The sequence below is a fragment of the Musca domestica genome, unplaced genomic scaffold, assembly GCF_030504385.1.
Source record: "Musca domestica strain aabys unplaced genomic scaffold, Musca_domestica.polishedcontigs.V.1.1 124, whole genome shotgun sequence".
In the NCBI taxonomy this organism is placed as follows: domain Eukaryota; kingdom Metazoa; phylum Arthropoda; class Insecta; order Diptera; family Muscidae; genus Musca; species Musca domestica.
The window spans coordinates 593,753-600,738 of record NW_026712162.1 but is presented as its reverse complement, the minus strand read 5'-3'; positions in this window follow the sequence as shown (position 1 = coordinate 600,738).

Genomic DNA, 6,986 nt, shown 5'->3' with positions numbered 1-6,986 from the left:
GTTCAGAATTTGCAAGAACAAAAATATTACTACGATAATCTTTAACGTTTATATAATCGGAAGATTTTGAAAATCTAGTAGATTCTGGAATAGATCATTTATATTTTATTATCTTTCTTATTTTCTTGTTTTGCACAATAACGTAACCAATGGGTCATATGAGGGACGTTGATACTCATACGCCATAGTTTAAATCGTTAGAAAAATATATACAAACTAAAACGTATGGAATTTTTTGTATAATATAAAACTCATTAAGTTGATATTTTTAATATTTTATCACACTTATTTTTTATTGTAATTCATTTGGTATTATTTGTTTTTCATATTTTTCCGACAACTATTTTGCAACAATAAAATATAAAAACAATTTAAAAACACACCAACATTTTTACAGGGTTAATTACTATGATTTTTTTACAGACTAAACAAAACAAAAAAAATAAACCAAACCGATTAACTCATATGTAATGAACCAAAAACATTAAATATTCATACAATAAAGAAAACATACATATATACCATATATATACAAGCATACACACATATGCATAAAATATTACCGAAGAGAAAATATATAAGAAAAATATATATTATTATTAAATATTGTAATAATTGTCATACAGAAAGATATAAAAAAAAAGAAAACAATAAAATAAACAAAAGAAATATACATTAAATGTTAAATCATATAAAACAACCCGAAAAAAAAAGAATATTGTTTTTTGTTATTCAGCAGCATTTGTACATGAAGAGATGTGAAAGTGAATGAAAAATAAAACTGATATTGAAATACATTACACATTAAAAAAAAATTAAAGAAAAATAGGCGAATTTTCGAAAGCTAATTAGAGCGAACGGTTTTTTTTGTGAGATAAATTATAAAATGAATAACCAATTGAAAATTGTTGTAAAAATAAAACAAGAGTTTTAATTTCAATAATAAAACATTTTGTGATTTAAATCAAAACCAAATTTTGTGAATTTAATTAAAAAAATATTTTTAATTGATGATTTCACATTTAATAAACAAATAGATTTGCGATATCGAACTGCTTTACACAGAACCCTCGATCGAAGTGCATTTTCTTAACTAGCTTTTTTTTTAACTAGAGTCCACTGACCTGTCGAGATGTCGAGATTTTCAAAAAAAAAAATCTGCTCAGAAAAAGAAACGATAATCTGATGTTGCTTCAAATCCCAAGATTTGCGTCAATGATAGTTCAAGTGCAAAAATGGGCAATATCGGTCCCCTCCATCAAGTACCTCACCCACAAAGGGTCAACATTTTAAGTAATTATAACCCTTACAAAATGTGATGTAAGAGTCCGATTGACTACAAATTACACTCACCACATTATTTTCAATTACCCAAGGTCTGGTGTAAAGACGGAATATATCGATCCACCCCTTTTTGGTACCTCCCCTACAAAGGGTCAAAATTTGAAAAAAAAAACATGAAGCTCATAAAACGGGAAATTAATATCCGATTCCATTCGGACTTGGCACATCTCAATATTTCTATCACTACAAGATCTGTTATAAAGACGGTAGAGATCGTAACATTCCTTCTGGTACTTCCTACACAAGGGTAAAATTTTTGAAAATACATGAAGCTCATAAAACGCGAAATTAATATCCGATTCCCTTCGGACTTGGCACATTTCAATATTTCTATCAACACAAAATCTGTTGCAAAGATGATAGAGATCGGAACATTCCTTCTGGTACCTCCCCCCAAAAAGGGTCAATAATTTTAATATCCAAAACGATCATAAAATCTGAAATGAGCTCCCGATTCTCTTCATATTTCACACATTCTATTATTTCTTCTAACGCAATGTCTGCTGTGAAGATGGAGTATGACGGTCCACTCCTTCTGGCACCGCCCTCACAAAGGTTCAAAATTTTGAATATCCATGAAGTTCATAAAACGCGAAATTTACCTTCGATTCCATTCAGACTTGGCACATCTCAATATTTATATCACCACAAGATCTGCTATAAAGATGGTAGAGATCAGGCCATATCTCTTGGTACCTCCCCCACAAAGGGTCAATATTTTTAATACCCATGAATCTCATAAACGCGAAGCTAACATCCGATTCCATACAGACTGGGTGTACATCTCACAAAATATCAAATTTTTAAATATTCGCGGAATTAACATTCGATTCCATTCAGACTTGGCACATCTTGGCACATCAAACGCAAGATCTGCTATAAAGGTGGTAGAGATCGGACCATTTCTTCCGGTACCTCCCCTACAAAGAGTCAAAGTTTTGAATATCCATGAAGCTTATAAAACGCGATGTTAACATTCAATTCCATTAAGACTTGGTACATCTTAATATTTTCATCAACGCAAAATCTGTTATAAATATGGTGGAGATCAAACCATATTTAATAAACAAATAGATTTGCGACATCGAACTGCTTTACACAGAACCCTCGATCGAAGTGTATTTTCTTAACAAGCATTTTCCATTGACCTCTACATCCATTGACAAGCTACATAAAAGTGGGGATCTCCAATAATTATGTTAAAACAAGTAAGCAAAAGCTATAGCTGAGCGGGGCCACCATGTGATACCCTACAACACTACAATATGTTAGAAGCCCGCCTTATGTCCAAATCCATTTTGGAAGATTTCGCTTTTGAAATTATGTCATAGATGTCCATGTCCTTAGCTTTTTGACCTGGGGCATTTACGCAATATCTATGTATTCCGTCGTGTCGTTAGTTGTTGTGGTCCATTTTACAGCTAAGTATAATCCAATGGTCATCCAAAATGCTCGACTTCTTCGCTGTCCTTAACTCTCTGCTCAGGCAAAATTCCATGTCGATTGGTTTCAATTGTGTGATCAGGAATATTTTTTTTTGCATCAGAGAACTTAAAAACAGAAGAGTTAAAATCCAATTCAAATCCCTGATGATGACTATCGAAGATAGTCGAAATATCGGACAAATAAATTAATATATAAAAAAACAAATTCGTCTGTTTTTTTAAATTCTGACCTCGAGCTAAACGAAAAACCAGAAGAAAATATATTGATCAAAGGTCAACAATAACTATACAAATTTTTTTGAACCCCTAAATATTTTGCGATCATCTCCAAATGCAAATGCAAGTCAAAGGTCTTCTGTGACAAAAAAGAAGACCTCGAAGGTCTTCTGTGAACATAGAACCCCTCCAAGGTCTTCTGCGACCAGAAAAAAACCCCGAGACCTCAAAGGTTTTCAGTGACCATCGAAGACCTCGATAGTCTTCTGAAACTGCAGAAAACCTCGAAGGTCTTCTGTTCCTATAGAAGGCCCTCTGTGACAATCTCCAAATTTAGGCTCATCTATATGATTTGCTTGTTTAAGATATTTGGCTATGTTCGTCATCTAAATCAGCTTAAAAAAGCCAGAAGTTCGAATTTTGTATATTTTGGATTTCACCTGCAGGTTATTTTCAGCATTTCGGTAGAATACAAATGTTTTTTTTTTTTCGTGAGGATCGGACGATAATTGTAATAACCCTAACCTGTGCCAAGAAGGCATTCTAAAATTGTCCAAATCGGTCCAGCCATTCTTGAAATATAAGCATTCTAGCTAACATCCCTTTCCTTTGTATATACACATTGTATTTATTTCGCTATATATATCGGATATATTTATTATCGGTATCTAAGTAACGGTCAGAATTGACCTTTTCGGCTATTTGTGATTTCGCCAGGATTAAAAATATTCGCGGTTTAATGGAACATTTTATTAAACACAAATGGTCTATTTCACCCACTAAATATTACCTGATGACCATCCAAATTGGAAGGCTTTAGCCCAGCCCTAAGATCTAGCTCAATGCTAACTTCGGCGTCGATTGGTCAATAATTGCGACCTGTAGAGCAACTGCAATATCAGAAAATTTTAATTTTTGGTCCATTTATATGCGATCATATAAAAATACAATAGGCTTCTATTCTGACCATAACCCCACCTCCATGCAAAATTTCGTTAGGATCGGGCCATGATTGTGACCTGTAGCGTAATTACAAATTAAGATAGACAGACTCACATGCTACATGCTAGATCGACTCAGCTCAGCGAGATAGAAAGATCCATGTATAGTCTCCTATGTCGGAAACCATTATTTCGAGGTGTTCCATAATTTCTGGCCCCATCAAACTTATAATACCCCCAACACATATTGTTGTAGGGTAAAAAAAGTTTGTGTAGACATTTCCACAAAAACTGCTGAAAATGCGGTTCGTTTTGGGCTTGGATGTACAGCAGCCAGGCATTGTAAGACAACCAGCCCGCTCAACCATGTGTTCAACCTACTAATGTAGTTAGATGAAAACCAATTTACAGGAAAAATCTATCTACCGAACTTGAATACATTTTGGCAATTTTTTATGGCCAAGATCGTAGGCAGGGAAATGCAGAAAGATTGGAAATCCCAGTTAGATTTTATTTTGCCTTTCTAGTTGTCTAGTCTAGATATTCAGTATGCCGCTATACCTGTTCTTAGCCTGAAGATACCCTTCTCCCAAAAGACATTGTCTCGCACGCAATTTTCAAACCGATCTTATTTCATTGATCTTTCCTTTCGCGCCAGATTCGTCACCAAAATTGCTCCAATTACTTTCATTACTCCTAGACACCGTCACACCACGTCATTGTACGGCAAAAGAAGAAAAGGAACTTTACTTTCAGATTTTCTTATTTTTCGAATTGGTTCATCTATTCCTTTCAATTAATTTTATTGGTTTTATTTTGTGACGTTTACTGGAGGTTGGGCAGCATCTCATTCAACTTGCCCTGAAGTCTGCACAAAAATATACATATGCGAGAGCCGAATGAATGTATTGACTTCGATAACGAAATCCTATTCAATGAGTGTTTCTACCTCTCACAAGTGAGCTGAATTCCTAGTCATCTTTAGGAACCACAGCGAAATTAGTGGACAGCTTGGTCCCTAGGAGTAGTATCAGTTCCATATACCAACGGATATTTAAATACAGAATAGATGCTAGCCAACAAAATCTTTTCCTTCCTCCATTTCATGAGTTGATCTAAAATTCTTCTTAAATTTTATGGAATTTTAACTAAATGTATTATATACGTTACGTCGTCACTTATTTTCCTCTCTGGACCAGTTTTCTGTGCTCTTGGTATTTCCTGGAATAACAAGACACAGGTTTTCGTGTGCTGCTCAGTCTCTTAAGTTGGCTATAGAATAAGCAAAAAACAAAACTCAGAGTTAGAAGGCCTCCGAGTTCTTCGGTTCGATATTGCGAATAATTTTTATACCCTACACCACAAGGTGGTCAGGGTATTATGTCTTAGTGCATTTGTTTGTAACAGGCAAAAGGAAACGAGATAGACCCATAGTTCCTTTTGATGATCTGCATAGAATCACATTCTGAGTCGATTTATGCATGTCCGTCCGTCCGTCTGTCCATGTATTTTTGTAAACGAAGTACAGGTCGCATTTATTGCCCGATCCAGATGAAATTTTGCACAGATCATTTGTTTGGCCCAAGGACGAATCCTATTGATAATCGGTCAAAATTTAGATGTAGCTCCCGTATATATGTTCGTCCGATTTGCCTTTTATTGTGCACCAAACGTGTAATATCAGCCCGAATTGTATGAAATTTTGCATATACACCCAAATTAGGCCTGAAAATATGTATGCCAAATTTGATCGAAATCGGTTCAGATATAGCTATAGCTTCCATATATATTGTTCATCCGATTTGTTATTTTTGTCCACCGCCGCCGTAATATGCACTCTGCAACAACAATATTTGGGGAAATATATCAAATACAGCTCAGAAATACATTTGCTAAATTTTATCGAGATCGGTTCAGATTTGGATATAGCTCCAATATATAACTTCGTCCGATTTGCCTTTTATTGTGCACCAAACGTCTAATATTTGTCCAAATTGGATGGAATTTGGTACATACGACCGAATTGAGACTAGAAGCTAGTATGTCAAGTTTTGAAGATCGGTTCAGATATAGCTATAGCTTCCATATATATTATTCATCGGATTTGTTATATTTCTTACCCTCAACCGTAATATGCACTCCGTAACAACGATATTCAGGGAAATATATCAAATACAGCTCAGAAATATCTTTGCGAAATTTTATCGAGATCGGTTCAGATTTGGATATAGCTCCCATATATATATTTATCCGATTTCAAATTAATTGTGCACCAAATGGGCAATACAATTCCAAATTGAAAAGATACAAATGCTTCGGCATATTTAGTCCTTTCAACTTTAAATTATAATTATAATCATAGCTTTTAATTGTTATGTGGAGCTCTACTAAATTAGCAAAGTGGTGCAGGGTATCATAAAGTCGGCCCCGCCCGACTTTAAGACTTTCTTTACTGGTTTTTATTATTTTTCTATAAAATTCATTTTATGCAAATTGTATTTATACTTGGCCTCTAAATGAAAAAAAGATTTAATACAAATTCTAAAAATTAAGGGAAACCTGATTTAAACAAAAAAATCAATTTTTTTAGATCCTATAACTCCAAAATCTAATTATTTTTTTCCAAATTATTAAAATTTTATTCCACTAGAATTTACCCTATATCCATTCACGCCATCACAGTTACTCTCAATTTTTAGAAATATGTATTAAACAAATATTCGTACCTAACTAACTACCACACACACACACACACACAAATACCTAACTGACATTGAAATGAAAAACTCCCACTTATTGGTAAATCAACAGACCTCATAACCTCAAATTGTTAATGTGCAACATGTTCTCTTAAAATTGCAGAAAAAAGCCACATGTTTATAAAATAAAATTTCAACCATTAACTTTTGAAAATGTTTTTATAGAAATATTTAATATGATGGAAACAAATTATAATAAAATATGAAAACTAAACCACAACATTATTCGAAACATAGGGGTATTCACAATTGAGGAGAACAAGACAAACGATTTATTACTA